The sequence below is a fragment of the Molothrus ater genome, chromosome 2 (assembly GCF_012460135.2).
Source record: "Molothrus ater isolate BHLD 08-10-18 breed brown headed cowbird chromosome 2, BPBGC_Mater_1.1, whole genome shotgun sequence".
In the NCBI taxonomy this organism is placed as follows: domain Eukaryota; kingdom Metazoa; phylum Chordata; class Aves; order Passeriformes; family Icteridae; genus Molothrus; species Molothrus ater.
The window spans coordinates 46,023,204-46,040,568 of NC_050479.2; positions in this window are offsets into that span (position 1 = coordinate 46,023,204).

Consider the following 17,365-nt stretch of genomic DNA (forward strand, 5'->3'; position numbering starts at 1 on the left):
CTCAGATATCTTCAACTGCTTTTAACAGGATGCATAATGCTTAATGTCTGTGCTGGTATCATAAAGTCAGCAGATAAACTTTGGTCTGCAAACTTAAGCAAAAGATCTCTGTGAAATTAGAAATACTTATAGTAGAACTTCAGTAACAAAAGAAAGTAGAAAGATCCTTCCTTTCCTTGAAATTCTTTTAGGAGCCTTGATAAATAAGAACTGCATTTGATACAGTCTATTTATATTCTCCCTCCAAATTTTTGTTAACATCTGTGAACGTAGAGCTACCTGTAATCCTCAGGACATAGGATTTACATGGACAGTGAGTACAAAGAATCTAAACTGAGTGTGATTAACAGTTTTGTCTTAGGAGCAACATATTCACATCAAATGGCACATCTGCTTCTGATACAGCCACACCCACTCTGATAGCAGTCTAAAAAGGTGGAAATCCCATAGGTAGTACTAAAGGCAGGCATAACTTGCTCAGTAAGTTAAAGAATTCAAAATAAAAGTCCTGTCAGTTTGAGCTTGGATAATCTATTTGTTGAAATGAAGAAAGCTTTTTGGCTATAGAGATCACCAGAACTTGAAAAAAGTACTATGAACTTTAAATTTAAATGTCAAAATCAAATGCCTACACTGTAGACACTGACAAGCAAAAATTTTTCCTGTGTGCCCATCAGAGTCCATGGAAGGAGGCAGACAATTCTGTGTCAAACATGACTTCTTTTAGCAAGTTAATTCTGCTATTTCAGAATTGATGTCAGCTACCATTTGAGATCCCCTAGGAGACTTCTGACATCCACAAAGGGTTTGCAGGTAAAGAAACCAAGACAAATGACTTACTTAATTGGCAGCTAAAGCTCAGGAGGGATAGTATAAAGAGCATTTATTGTCATTAGACACCTATACAGAAGTAACTGAATTATCTTCATGTATCTATATGAGGATGAGATTAACTAAATCTTACAACAGCTTTTCTCTGGGATTGAAAAGGGAGTCTGTGGTGATTAACTCAAGTAAAGATATCTGCCATGTAGGTGTCTACATCTGATTGGCAAATTACATCCTTTTTTACCCTGGAGGGGGAAGATAGTGATTCCGAGGAAATGAATACATAAAATCTGAAAGTAACAGACAGTTGAGGATGTATAAATCTAAGGGAGGAATAAGTCTGAGAGTAAAAGAATTACATTAAGTTGTCTCTAGGTTAGTAGGTGTGTAAGGTCCATATATAGTTGATGAACATCTAGTTATTGAAGTAAATGCAGTCCAGACCATCAACACTATCATTTAGTTTGTTTTTAAGTATACACCTAAAATACTATTCAGTTCCTGAAATATTTGCACCTAGAGCTCTCTAAGTCTTTTCATTCTAGACATCTTCATAGGCAGATAAAACGGGTCTAATAAGAAACTATCACGCTTCTGGAACTGAAGACCACAAATCTTATATTTGCATAATTGCATTGTGCCTAAAGCTGACTATACTGACAAGTAAAGAATTCACTTTGGACAGACTGTTATTCTGAGTTAGTTCTAATTTGCTACTTAATTATTTGCAAATTTAACTAATTTGTGTCTATATGGCACTACAAGAATGTGATATAACCTTATAAAGCCTTGTAGAATTTATTCTGATGAGGTTAGTAGCATGCTAAATTTGTTGTCAGCAATTATAAATTTTATGTTGCTGTCAGTAAACTTATAAGCAACTAATTATTAAAGAAAGTGTTGTTTAAATAAATTTCAAAAATATACCAAAATACCAAAACCTTCAGTTAGCCAAGCCCAAAAGATGTGCTCTAAAGACTCCATATGGCTTAAATTTGCTCCAAAGATCAGTTTTGATAATAATTGTCCTTAGCATATATGTTTGTGATTAAAAACTGTTTTTATCTTTCACATGTACTCTCTTTATTACTTTAATTTTGCCAAATATTTTCACAATGTGTATACAACCTAGCTTTGAATTCTTTTTCATATTCAATAGCTAAGACTTTTAGAAAATGGTGACACCATTACTGATTTTAGAAAACTAGCCTGGTCTTGAAGTCCAGGACCTTTGCACTCGCATCCTTTGCAGTGGATGAATTGAACCAACTGCTCCTATTTTGTTAGCTTTATTGCTTTTTTTCTTTGCCTATTTAATCTGGAAATTACTTTAAGCTATGTATGTACCTAATGAAGAATCAATATTCCTAAATCTACAGTAATTTTATCCTTTTAGGCAAGACCTGTAAGTTTATAAACATCTAACCTTCCTGCTTTCTAGCAACTCACTTTTCATACTTAATAGTATGAAATGTACTTAACATACACTAAATTATACACAACTAAATAAAATGTTTACGCTTTTCATGGAGATAGATAAAAAATCAAGTTTTTAAATAATCTTGTATTGTACTGCAATGACACTGCAAAAAAAAAATTATTAACAAGAATATTCTTTTAAGTTAAATGCAGCTTACATTCCTTTTGTCTGATTTCTTTGGTTGCAAAATGGCTTACTGCCTCTTGTCTACAGACTTACTGGAGACCTGGCAGGTGATGACAGGTGAATTTCATGCCAGAATTACAAATTGCATAGATAGGTAGCATGATTCTGAGAGAATCAACTAGTTTCTATGGGCACAGTAGCTACAGATTTTTCTTATTTTTGTTTGCCTTTATGTATTTTATTTTGTTTTATTTATGTTGTGGTTTTGATTTTCACTATTTATTTTTTAAATGTATTTCTGATAAAAATGGTAGATCTTTTTGCTGCCTTGTAATTAAAATGCAGAGAGTAATTTGAAATATAGGATCTTTTAAACAGACCTTGAACACATTTTCTTTTCATTTCAGTGGTTTTCTGGTTCTTGGAGAGTCTCTTGACAGCTATCACTGAGGGAGAGGAAGAGTGTTACTTATTTTTATTTGGTGATTATCTTAGCTGACATATCTTGTCATCTCAGGCATGGCCAGGAGTCAAAGAAAACGGGACAAAATGCACTTTTTCTTGTTAGGCAAATCCTTGTCTATGCTGGGTTTAGAGCTTCTTAAATCATTTTATTAGGGACTTTGGTGTAGAATGACTTCATCAAGAAAAACACTCTACTGGGAGTGCTGGAGGGAAAAAAATTAAGATGTTACTTGAAAGTGTATTGAGCTCAATCTTACAATGACAAATTATGTCAACCCCATGTTTGTTATTATCATCTTGATTTCCCTGACTGCGTGAAACACATCAGGCAGACTTTAAAATGTGGTTAAAATGCAATGAAGAGTCCGTTTTGCCACATCCATCACTATGCACTGTGTCTGATGAAATGAGTCTGTCTTTGCTGCAGGACCCGAGGAGTTCTGCCAACAAATAGGAACACAAAGACAAATAGTACAATAAATAAAAAAGAAATGCATGTTTGTGACTTCAGGAGCTGTAGTTGCTATTATGAATTAAAGCAATCTTGTCTGATAACACATATATCTGTTTAATGAAAGATAAACAGCCATATAAAATTGCCAAAAGTCTTAAAATGGAAGGGGGACTTAACTGTCCATAGTGGTTATAAGAAGAAAATGTTTGTAAGGCTGATTTTAACCTGTTGCATCAGGACTAATTTATGTGACAGTTTTTAACTTAAGTTAGTTGCTTCTTTTCCGTATATCCATTTTTCTCTTTATAACTGAAAGTATTCACTGTCAGATATCAAAAACTACAGACAGAATAGTGATTATCATCCAAATATGACATTTGTTTTAGTTAATTGAGAAGATTCTGATTTTGATGCTACATACTCACAAAACTATTCAGTGAGAGTGGGAGTAATTTAACTTCTTTTTATATGTCTGAATTTGAACGGGTTGCCCAAACCAACCATGCCAGATAAGGTTAGAGAGTTAGAGAATCACAGAATTAATTACGTTGGAAAAGATCTTTGAAATCATTGAGTCCAACCTATGACCAAACAGCACCATAACAACCAGACCATGGCACTACTTTCAGGCAGCTGTAGAGAGTGACACCACCTGTGGCTGGTCTCCACCTGGATGTGGCACCATTCACCACCAGGGTGGGCCTGGCCATCCAGACATTTCTTAACCCAGGGAAAAGTGCACCTGTCCAAGCTGAGGGCTGCCAGCTGTTCCAGGAATTTGATGTGGGAGACAGTGTCTAAGGCTTTGCTGAAGTCACTGAGTTTGAACAAATGTAGCAATCTGCTTTAGGTGGTGATGACTTGCACTGTAAACTGAAGTTTTCAAACAAAATTATTAGACTCGGCTCACTACAGAGCAAGTGTAGAGACTATTGAGGGATACTTCCTCATACCATAATTACTGTAGGTCCTATTCAGGTAGAATTTAATACATTTTTCCTATCTACTAGTTTCAACGTCTTGATGGTGTATAGCTTTTAGAAAATAATTTTTTTAGATTGCACGTAAGCTTAGCCTGGATGTCTTCTGCTGTGTTGCTTGTACAGTTATCAACCATATGTCACTAAATTATACATTTTTTTCCTTTCAGAGCAAACTGGTCATGACGTCAAAAGCATTCAGATGCACTGATGAGAAATACTGTTACAAAAATGTTCAAGGATTACAGCCAGTTTCTGAGAAGCAATTATATCAGAATTGCAAGATTACATTAATTTCTCACTAGTTTTCATACTAAAGTCAGGAAAAAACAGTGCTAACCCATATTTTACGTGATCTACAAGGACAGAAGAAGACACATACATGTTTGTCCAATTTAAACTTCTGGTTGGATGGATATGAGAGATCTTGCCCTGTGCAGCTGTGCTCCCATTTTGAGCATTATAAGCAATATTTAGACGTGCATATGTAACTGTCTATGTCTGTTTAGAGAGAGAAACCTTCAGTACTGTCCTGCAAAATAAGAGCAAACTCTGTTTTGTTCAGACTTCCTAAGTTAGTGCAAAATCCATTGGAGATGGGGTATGGAGACCCTGCAATCTACACCCAATCCATAGACAAAAAATGATACTATTCAGTTCACTTAAACAGCAGCAACAACCTCTGCTTTGCTGTCACAGAAATTACTGCAAGAATAGATCAAAAAATGCAGAATTCTTGAGCAAAATTGTGAACATTGCACTGTCTGTCTAAATTGTGTCCCTTGCTCGAAGCTGCTTTCAAAGCACAAGTTGTTTTGTAACTTGTTTTATTTTTCAGTCCATTGGCCAAGAATATCTGACTAATATGACTATCACCTTTGAGCTGTACTTAACGTTGCCATTGTGTTTGGGGAACTCTTGCACATTAACCACATTTGTCTACCACTCTGGATCCATGTCTTACACAGTCACCTTATTTCAAGTGCTGTCCTATAGTAGTGGTGTCTTATAGTGTAAGGTATAAGCATCCTGAATTGTAAGCTAGGTTGACACTTGGCATGAGTTCACATCAGCAATGATGTGAATCAGGAAATGAGTTCACATCACCACCCTGGAAAGGGGGTTTATGTCCCAAAGCTTCCAACTTCTAATTTTGGGGCTTTTTTATGGCTTTTTTTTTCTTTTTAGTTTTAGGGCTTTTTTTTCTTTTTAATTTTTTATCTGCTGTGTAATCATTTAGCTTTTAATTACAACACAAGTTCATCATCTGTATTCAAGGAGCACTAGCATATTTTCTCCCTTCCTTCTTCTAATGCATGCTAATCGGGTTCCATGGAATAGAAATGTGTCCAGAAACCCTGATTTGATGTCCCAAACTTCTCCTTTAAAGGAAGAATGTGTATATATACACATCTAGAAACATAAAATAAATTAATAAATTAGATATGGCACATGTTTCCAAACAAATAGAGATCTAAAGTCTTGTAGAAAACATGAAGAAACTAATAAATCACACAGCCAGAAATCTAAGCTGTAAAGTGGTTATATTAGACCATAACATTATTTTGTGTCATGCCTAAGTATTTTCATTTTTCTGATGAACACATAACAGATATTTGCTGATGGCATAGGAATAGCCAGACTCTGGTAAGGACTTGGAGAAGTGGCAATGACTCTAAAGAGCATGCCCTGTGTGCTGATGGGACTGCAGTGAAGGCAGACAGTATGCTTGACTTGGCTGTCCTCATCCCCTGGTCCTAGAGCTTGGTGGGTATAAACAGCCCTGAACAGAGGGGAGCAATGCATTAATCATAGTCCCAGTGGCTGATCAAGTCACCTTGCTTGTCACTATGCTGGAAAAATCTGCAACATGAAGATATCACATATCTTCTCTTTACATATCAGAAGTATAGCATAAAATATATTAAAATAAAGAGAGGTATTTATCATTCCTCCCATGAGCCTAGGGAGGAATGTGGGAAATTTTATGAAAAGTTCTCAAGAGAAAAGAGACAGAATAGCAAAAAATTGTTTCAATTTCATTTCTAGAACACAGTTTTTCTGAGTACTTTTTATCAGTAAGCAAAAGAATTTTAAAAATTGATGGTTCAGCAATAATCTGATATTTAAGTTCACTGCATGTTTTTTATATAGCCAATAAAGATAGGGAAATGCTCTCAGTCTAAGTCAGGTGTAGCCCTTCAAAGATATCTGATGTTCCTCATACACTGAACAAGAATTACTTATTAAAGTAATAAGTAAACCAGAACTATTAATTACTTGCCAATAAACCAAGACAAACAAACTATTATTGTGAATTTTCCCCTGGAGGAAGTTTTCATTATCATTACTGTGCCATTTGACATCTTCTTTTGTCAGGTGGTGCTCTTTTACCAGTTATGACTTTTTGTGGTGGTTGGGTGTATTGTTTTTTTGGCTTTTTTTCAGCTTGGACATCTGAAACAATTTAGAATTTTAAAGCAATTTGCTCGTATGTTGATTTTATGCCATGACATTCTGAAAATGGAATAATTCTAGGACTTTCCCTGAGTGTTGTTTGGAGAAGGCTGCTTGGAGCTGCTCAAAACAGAGTCAAACTTGAGCTAAGACCTAAGAGTAGGCATACAGAGAATGATTTATCTTTTTGTTCCTCTTTCACTGAGAGTACAGCTAATAGTATTCACTTTCTTGTTATAGCTTTTTTCCTTCACAAAAATAAGTACACAGACAGAAATTCAGCATTTAAATTAGCTGGAGTACATCCTACCCTGAAAATTTAGAAGAGAAATCCTCTGTTATAATTTGTCTCGTTCTTATAGTTTCTGAATTGATCCCTATTCTTAAAGATAATTTGCTGATAATTTCAAGTACTTGGGACTATAGATTTAAAACAGTTGTGCTGCAAATTTAAATTCCATTTTCTTGTCCTTTGCTTGTGGTAAATTGCAGAATTTAATTTAGTGGCAAAATAATCTGACAAGCTGTTTGGGGAATGAAACTGTATTAGGATAGATATGATGTTGAGGTCAATGTTCCTTAGATGGAATATTGAACAGCTGCCTAATCAAAAAAATAAATAATTAAAGGAAATAATTAAATACACCACACAGATGTTATTTGTTGGGGTTGATTTAGAGCTTGTGGATCTACCCAAACACTCATCCATGTGCACACAGCAAGTTTAAATGTGCATGAGCAGGTCTTCTGACGTGTATTTTATCAACACAGATTGCTTATCCAGTAGAGAACATCTGTGATGGTGGAGGAGAAGAGGAAATTAAGGAAGTATGTCATGTACACTCTATGTTCATTTACCCAGAAGTTTTTAGGAATCTTCTTCCACCTAAGGAAAGCCCAGTGGTCAAGAGTCTCTGCACTCTCCAGAATAGCCCAAGAGAGACCAATTCACATTCATGGCTGTTAAAATAATTTTTGCATGGCCTAATAAAGCACATTGCAATTTCTATCCTTGTAGTCAGTGATCATGACAAGTCTGTATAGTTGCTCTAACTGAAGGCTTAAAAAAAGTGTATTCATTTTCCTCTGCATTGTCCATGGACACTAAAAAACCCCTAAATGCCAAATAAAAGTCTTTATAGTTCAAATTTCTTCCACATTACATGTTTTACAAATCTTGGGGTTTTGTTTGGTGTGCTATCCTCTACAGGCAGGTAATAGGGTGAATATACTGCCAATTTAGAGGTCAGTATATAAGTATGCAGAAAAAATTGAACTTTCTTCTCAGATGTTATGTTGTTGAAGTTCTCAGCAAAATATTTCCATGAGGAAAAACCCTACTTTCAAAACAATTTATAAGTTTTTTCTTGCTCCGGTGGCACAAGAAATTTATTTAAGTGTAAATAATGAAATGCTAGAAGGCATGGCTATTGGCATTAAACCCATGACAAATAAAGGTAATAAAATTCTGAATGCCTGCATTAAGACAAAGAATTCTGTTATACCTTCATCTTATTTATTTGCTTATATTTTATGTTATATACATATGAGTATATGGGGTTTTTTTGCACAAACACAAAATCATATCTATGGATATACTTATCTCCTTGTGAAAGTTTTTGGGTTTGTTTCAGTTTCTTTAAATAATTAGTTCTACATACTCTCCTTCCGAAAATCCTCAAGAATTAGTTTAATTGGTGTCAACATTAAACTGTATCAAGTCAGTAAAATTTATTTTTGCTAAATGCTTATATTTCATTGTGAACTTGAGTCAGAAAATTATAACAGTTATGTTACTATGTAACTTCAAACACTTGTAAGGCCTTTAAACAAGTCAGGGTTAAATTCCAAGCACTCAGGAAGGACATTTTCCAATCTTGTAACCCTTATAAATAAGTAAATTCTCCTGTTGCCACATAATGAACTCTTACAAGTGTCAGTGGCTAGAGCATTAATTACATTAACTCTGGTTGGCATTCAGACTTTAAGCTTTATTCCCTTGTCTAAGACTGTCAGGGAGAATATTACTGTCAGTTTATTAAACATTTCATTTAGGCCTGTCTCTGCCATCTTCTCTCTATTCAGCCACTTCTGTTCATACCCAATAACCTTTCTGAATTGGAGATAGGCCAGAAAAGACATTATTCATCACTGGGTTTTAACGTTCCACTGTAACTGTGGTGCAAGGACAGATTGTTGTTTCCTGTTTAATCAGTGAAGTGACCGAGACTTTTTATTCCATACTGTCAATATGGAGGAGCAAGTCTAAAAAAAAAGGAAATAGTTTGTGAGGAAAGAATACATAATAGCGTAGGAGAGATTGTCAATAAGGAGATAGGCACGGGGAAAATGATGATTAAAAAACCTGATAGGAAGCTAGAAAAGTAAAGTTAGAAACAGAAGATGAAAGGCTGATATACTTAATTTACATAACGAGAAAGATAGGGCCCTGATGGCAGTGATGCAAAATATCCAAGAGATATAAAGGTTAATGAGGAGAAATAATTGTCTTAAGAAGGATTTTAAATTAAGATTTCCAGAAACCAAAGAATTCAGCTCAGTAAATGTGGTCTAAACCACTATATTTTTATTTCTAAATAAGATGGCCATGCAGTCATGTCTTGTTTGAGATCAAGTGCTACCAACTGGTTCTCATGTACAGTGCTTAGGGCTAGTGTACTTTATATCAGATTTTTCTCAAGGATTTTAGGACATATTTAAAATGGAACCACTTAAGTAACATGGGAGATTAAGTCTGCATTGTCTAACCCCACTTATTATTTAACAAAATAGACTTCCCCAAAAGATGTAGAAGGAATACAAAACATACGAGATGGAAAAAACAACCCAAAAAAGCCCAAATAGCCATCCCACCAAACAAACAAATAAACAAACAAATTTAAAATAAAACAAAACAAAGAACAGCAAAAATCAACAAAGGGAAAAGAAAACAGAAACTGTAAAATGAAAATCCAAATGTACAATAATAGATTTCAAGAGAAGCAGATGAAGGCTTTCAAAAATAATTTACAAGTATACTAGAAAATTTGCTGCCATATGGTGAAACACTTTGTATGTTTGCCTCTGTTCTGAAATTTGAATGCAAATTGGTAAAGGATGAAGCAAGGTTTCAGTTCAGATTATGGGACTGGTATCTCTCCACAATATGTGACTATCAGTTGACACAACCTTATTCTGTTGTCTGCCATATCTTATCATTCAGGCAGTTAAGGAAGAATGGGATATTCTGTATTTTTCTGCATGTATGGCTCCCTTTGATGCATTTTCTTCTGGAGGTGCACTTTAAACATGTAGCTTCATATCTATAATGACTTTTTAGAAAGACACCTGAACATCAGCCCTTCTACAAATTAAGACTAGTGATACCCTGAAAAGCTATGTGAAGCTGTGGTGTGCCAGCAAGGATGAGGCAGAAACAAAAGAGCAAGATATACTGACATTTAAAATAAAACCCTCTCCACAAAAACAAGCAATGGAAACAAACAAAAAATCATGTTATCTTTCAGACTTTTACTTAAATTATTTGGAATCATAGAAATTACTCAGTACAGCTTATTTTTATATTGACCAAAACCTCTCCCTCACCATTTGTTAGGCTTTAAACACTTTTCTCAAGTTCTAGAAGGATGTGATAAGGACACTTTATCTTCGGGTAAGATTGTTTCAAAGACTCATCTTGATTTTGAACAAATCTTCACCTTATGAGACTACAGAGTAAGAAGATAACAGGAGACTTAAATAAGAAACAGCTACAGTCCAGCTGACTGCTCTCACTATTTTAGATTTCACACTGCTGCTTCTCCTGAAGACAAAGCTACAGTCTCTTTCTTTGCACTGTAGTTAGATACCCAAAAAAAGCAGATGAGTCAAAATAGTCCCATCTGCTTTTTTCTGGAAAAGGTATTTGGATTTAAGTAGAATACTTACATCATTAAGTCGAGAAATTAGGAAAACTAGAAAAAAACTCATTTTTTGTTTTGTATCTTGTCTCTGTCAGAGGTTGTTTTATTCATCACTGCACTTGTCTGGTTCTACCATTATTGTGGTCGCTATATGTCCCATCAACTGTATTAAAGTAAAAAATCACCCATATTAATAAGGAACAAATTTTCATGAAACTGTGTTTTAAAATGCTGGGCTAGCTCACTTGGTAGAGCACAAGAGTTTAATCTCAGGGTCATGGATTCATGCCCCACCCATACTGGGTGGCAAAAAGGGATGGTGTAATTTAGTTTATGAGATACCTAAACAACACGCAGCCATTTTCTCATTCTGCTCCCAACACTGGGACAAGGGAGAGAATCAGAAAACAACAGAATTTTTTTTGTGGAAATAAGGGCTGTTCAGCAGAATGGAAAATAAAGGGTAAATAATAATAATAGTTATTGTTAAATTATAACATAGAAATCAAGTGTTGTACAATGCAATTTCTCAAGACTTGCTGACTGATGTCCAGATGATTCCCAAACAGTGGCCCCCAGAGACCTCCCCCACTAGTTCATGTACTGAGCATGATGTCCTATGGTTTGGAATATTCTTTTGGTCAGCTAGGGTCAGTTGTCCTGGCTGTGTCTCTTCCCATCTTCTTGTAGTCCCAAGCCTCCTTGCTAGCAGAGCAATATGTGGAGCTGACAAGTCCTTGACCACTGCTAGGCAACAACTGAAATATCAAAATTATTCTCAATCTAAATTTGAAACAGAGAACTGTACCAGCCTCAGGGAATAAAGTTAACTCTTATCCCAGCTCAACAAGGGCAAAAGTAAAAGGAGAATGTCACATACTTTTTTCACACTCTGCAAAAAAAAAGCTCATACTGACTCCATGAAAGTAAGCTTTGGTAATAGTAGCAGAATAGAGCACAGTTTTAACACAGCAGGATGACCTGGAAGACTGCAAGGCTGGAACCTGAGAGCCAGTTCAGGAGCACATTTAAAGTCAGACTCCTTTTTCTTATGTATTTTCTTCTTTGCCGTAATCATATCCTTGCAAAGACTTGGAAACTTAAAAACTTTGTTAAAAGCAGCCATAATTCCCTTATTCTTCCCTGCTCTCCTCAAAAGACCCAGCCCAAAAGTCTAGACACTAGACTCAGCAGGCAAACTACATAAAACAAGAGTCTTATACATGTTCAAGTCCTTATCCTACTCAAGTAAAACAGGATGTCATGACTCATTTCAGTTTAACTAAAGTTTCACCAAGGATTGCTCCTACAGGTAGGTGTAATGTCTCTGAACTCCCTAGGAAGCTGCCAAATGCCTCTTGCCCCATCTGAAGGTGCTATGCAAACTTAGAACAGCACAGATGGGTCTAGTAAGAAAACTGGTGTTTGTACTGAAATTACTTGTGTGAGAAGAAAGCTGCTGAGCTGAACTAGATAAGGATATGTTTTTCTTTCTTTCCAGAATATCCATTTTACAATTTGATTTTTTTCATTGTTTTCTGATTACACAGTCTTCTAAAGATTAGGCACACTCAGTTTAATGCAATTAAAGTAGACACTTTAAAGATCCTTGGTAATTCTGATCTTTTAATTGCTCTTACAACAGTGTTTTCGACCTTTACCTTTTAAAGGTTTTTTGAATAAGATCAGAGCTAAGTTGTACCAAAATGTCATGGAACAGCTGGCATCCTGAGGTTGCAGATGACTGGCACCAAGGATCATCATAGATACAGGAAATGCCATTCTCCCATAAAAAATCACATTGTTCAAGATTTTATAATGCCAAATTGCAGAACGTCATTACATTTGAACAGGAAAAGTTTAATTGTTGGACCAATTTTTTTTCTTTTCATGTGTCGTGTCATGCCACTGTTCTTAAAATAAAATGTCTTCTGCTGTGTATTGTAGATGATATTTTTAAAATCCAAGCAATTACATCTGTCCAGAATGATACTGAAAAAATATTTTTTTAATGGATAATTGAGATAACTGCAAATTTGGAAGGGGATGTAGAGTTACCCCAAATTCCTTTAGAAATATGAATACAAATGGATAGGCTTCACATCTTGTGAACAGTATTGCGAGGAAATTTCCAGGTTTCTTCTGTGTTAGTTCTCAAAAGAATGTCTCAGTTTTATGAGTTTGAGGTCAAAATTGAGCAAAGTCCTGATGAATCCCAACTCCTACTGCTAAGTAAGCCAAGGAACAGAGATCTCAACACACCAGAGAAATGCAGGAAAGATGATTATTTTAGCTGTCAGACAAAGACAGACAATAATTTTTAACTGTGTTTATACCAGATCTTTTTTTAAGTTGCAGCATTTTCATATGCTCACAGATCTCAAAGCGTTTTCTTTCCAGCATAAATTCTCCATGATTCAATATTTAATCTTACTGAGTTTTTCCCTTCCTCCCTTCCTTCCATGGAAAGTTATGAAGTAAATAAAAACCAACCAACCAAACAAACAAAAAAGAAAAAAAACCCCACAAATCAAAGCAAAATCAGAAATACCAAAACATAATTTTTGCTTTAAAAATGACTAAATGCAATAGTAATAGAATTATTTGCTTCATATTTATGGATTTTTTCACATGCTAAAACAAGTTTTCACTTTCAATGAGTGTTTTGGATTCATTTGACATAAAGTTTCATAAGTTCATGCTTTGAAGGTTGATAAAATGTTGTAGTATTGGCATCAAATGTATTTCACTTTTGACTTGGCATTTTGAAGGACAATTTTCTACATCGTTTTAGACCACCTTTATGATACCAACATCATAAAGTCATTCCAGGACAACAGGTAATTGTAGCTGTATATGGTATGAAAAGAAAAACTGAGTTGTCTCAAAAGGAAAGAAATAAAGAAGAAAATCTTTCTGATCTTCTGTCAACTCTTTAAGCTAAGGTTATAACTTCCTTGCAGACCATCACGTACAGAGCTGTCTGTGTCAGTTTTTATAGATTCTTCTGATAGACTGTGCAGCGATTGACCCAAACCTTGTTCCCATTCAGTTTTTGTTAAAACTAAAATCACTTGTGAGACAAGTTCTTTTTATAATCTTGAAAGATCTGGATCATAAATCATGTGGCAGCCAAAGGAAGCAAAAAAATTCTATAGCTTACAGCGTAACACAATTTCAACACACAAGTAATTTTTATCAGATTTAAAGAGTGAACCTGAGTCTACTTTGGGCAGTGTTTTTACAAAAACTTGGTGTTCTTTTTCCAAGTTATAATCATCTTACAAAGTACTAACATGAAAGCATTAGAAGATAGTTTGACAAAATGAATGCTTGTAACATCATGAAAAAAACGTGCAAAGGCAACTCAAGGTGAAAAAATATTGAAAAAATTACATTACATCTGCTAATGTATTTCAAGGTTACAGCTACTGTCAAGAAACCAAGTAGGAAAGAATAGAAAATGCCCTAAATTTTTCATGTAAAATAGCTTATGAAATAGCTTTTCATCATGTTTTAGGACTTCCTCTTCTGCTCCTGTGTATTAATTTTGCACTGAACTGGTGGAGTGCAATACACTAACTTATGGGACTTACAGAGAAGTCTGCTGGAGGAGACATCCACCTGCAGTCCTTGGAGCACCCCATGCTGGACACAGTGGATGGCCCGTGGGAGGCTGTGACTTTAAGATTGAAGTCCACACTGAAGGAGGTCTGGGAAGTCTGTGGCCCCATGAAGAGGGAAGCCCACACTGGAGCAGGTTTGCTGGCAGGACTTGTGACCTCCTGGGGTACCCATGATGGAGCAGAGTGTCCCAGAGGGACTGAGACCTGTGGAAGGAGCCCACACTGGTGCAGTTGATAAAGGATTTTCTCCCATGGGTGGGATGCTATGCTGGAGCAGGGGAGGAGTGTGGGGAGGAAGGAGTGGAAACAACAACCTGGAATAAACTGACCTCAATCTCCATTCCCTGTTCCCCTGTGACATGTGGGGAAGAAGGATAGAAATTAGGGGCGAGGCTGAGCCCAGGAAGAAGGGAGAGACAGGGGAAAGGTGTTTTTATGATTTCTTCTTATTTCTCATTATCCTACTACAATTTGATTAGTAATGAGTTAAATTATTTTTTACTCACATGGAATCTTAGTACATAGCATAGTTCACCTTCCCCTCTTCATGTAAACTTGTGCCTTGTTGCACAAGCATTCTTTGCAACCTTATGATACTGCTGAGACACTTAAAGTTTTGAAATTCTTTTTTTTAGCATTTTCCTCCAACGGAAAGAGAGTCATGACAGCATGGAATATTTCAAAGTAACTTTTTCAGATTTTTTTCCCCTTTGAAATAGTTTTATATCTCAGTTAAAAAAAGACCTACAAATTGTATAACAATAAAGCCTCTGTAGCCTTGCAGCTATAAGCAATTACAATCTACCCTGAAAATAGATGTACAAGAAAATCAAATTTGAATGTTCACATATAAGAAATGGGCTGTGTTTTTCTGAACATTTTTAAAATTCTGTTTGTTTTCTAATAGTAAAATAATTGTTAAAGTTTTTATTTCCAGCAGTTATTTTTACATAGTGAATATTACTTTTCAGATGAATTATAATATTTAATTTTCCCTATTTTCTATAATTGCAATAGGAGAACCTTCTACCACTTCAGAGGCCCATTATTTATCATTACCACTTTATGGTAGTGGAAGTGGAAAGTGGAAATTTTCAGAGATGAGAAAAATTAAAGTATTAAAAAAAGCCATAACCCTAACTGTGTGTGTTTTACTTTACATGAGACAAAATGGGGTTTTTTTTGGTTAATTTAGGTCATTGATTCATTCAAATTAATATTTTGATTCTGTCCCTGATTAGTAGAAAAATAAAAGAAGATTCTGATTCCCATATGTATGCTAGAATAATTTTACTCATCAAGACAAGGGGGAAAAATCTTTTTTAATCATGTTCACTTTCGCTTATTCCAAAATTTTAGCTGTCATAAGTAGTGATCAACTGTTGGTGAGATTACAGCTGTCTTTATTAGATTTAATTTCTATAAGGATATACCTTCTCCAAAATGTCTCCTAGACAGTGGCAGTAAGTGACTTAATGCATCTGTCTTGAGTTTTGTAACTGTTAGAGGTAAATTTCCTCATACAGTGCGCACATATATGACTCAGAGTATAAACACCACCTCAGACTAGTTTGGAACATGCACAGTTTGCATGCTGTGAATTTGCACTGCATTAGCACTAAATGAGATGCACAGAAGTGAAATATGAAAGTATGAAGGATATAAACTACCAGATAGTCTCTGTTGCAAGTTTTAATCACAAACTGTTCCATTGTAGTAGGACAGAACCATCCAATTTATAGAATGAACAGAAGAAGCTGTTGTAGCTTAATAATGTTAGATCTTCCTATGCAGTTTTGCTATTATTTGTCAACAGAAATGGTGTTCCTAAATTATGTAATTATTTGAAAATTCCACTCTTAGAGGATTCTCTCACTGAAGAACCTATTTTAAAATTTTCTTCTGTGTCCTAATAAGCAATTTGAATTGAATAACTTGACTATGAATAACATAATAAAGTATGCAATGTTGATCTAAAGACCTTGACTATATTTAAGTCTGTGGGTTGCTCTCTTTGATTGTAAAACCTCAAAGATCATAGGCCTAGCATGGCATAGAAGGTATGCCCAAGAACAACAGCATTGACATGAAATCCCTCTCCAGGATTTGCAGAACTGGACAAATAAACAAATCAAAATTATATAACAAATTACTGCTTTTTAAAAAAATAACTCAAAAATATTGTTTGAAGAGTGCCTCTGCTGATGGGTGGTCTCAGTAACGGTGAGAAGGTGGCCTAAAATCTCATTCCATATTCCTATTTTTTAAATTTTAATGATTGTATGTAATATTCAGAAAGTTCAAACAGATTTTTGCATTCTCAAGATATATTTTTAATCTTATCAGTAATGAGGTACCTATGCTTGACATATGGTAAGCATCTGATCGTAATAGATTTTGCTCAAAAACACAGCATGCTAGTCCATTTACTTAAGCTAGAGTGCTGCAAGAGCTGGGAAACTGGAATAGAGATTAGTTTTGTGCATTAGCAGACAGTCTGTGAGAGGATTTGTTATTATTATTTTCCAAAGACCGGGTACTCTAGAAGATCTAAAGCCACCATAATGGAATGTGTTCAGAGTATAATAGAAAATCTGAGTCTAGAGTACTTTGATGTTTGTTTGCTTTTACTTCCCTGAATGATGCTTCACATGGCAAATTGGTATTAATATTTTCTGACTTAACACTACTTCTACATCCTGATTTTAAACATCTGATGTAAGTTTATTTTCATTTCATTTAGTAGCCCCAGGACAAACTGGAATCTTGCTGCTACTTATAAAGAGAGAAAGAGAACCTGTCCAACAGACTAATGCTAACATGCTATGAAATCCATAGACACTCTTGCTCCCTGAGGAATAGGTGTGGAGTTAGTATCATGTCGCTGAAATCCTTCTTCTTGAATAAAATTGACAGATATGGTTTGAACATTAAAAGACATTGGAAATGGACTGAGGCAATATGAGACTTGCTGACATTAGGGATGTCCTTTTTTGGGTAGGTCTGAGTACTGCAGTAAAAATAAA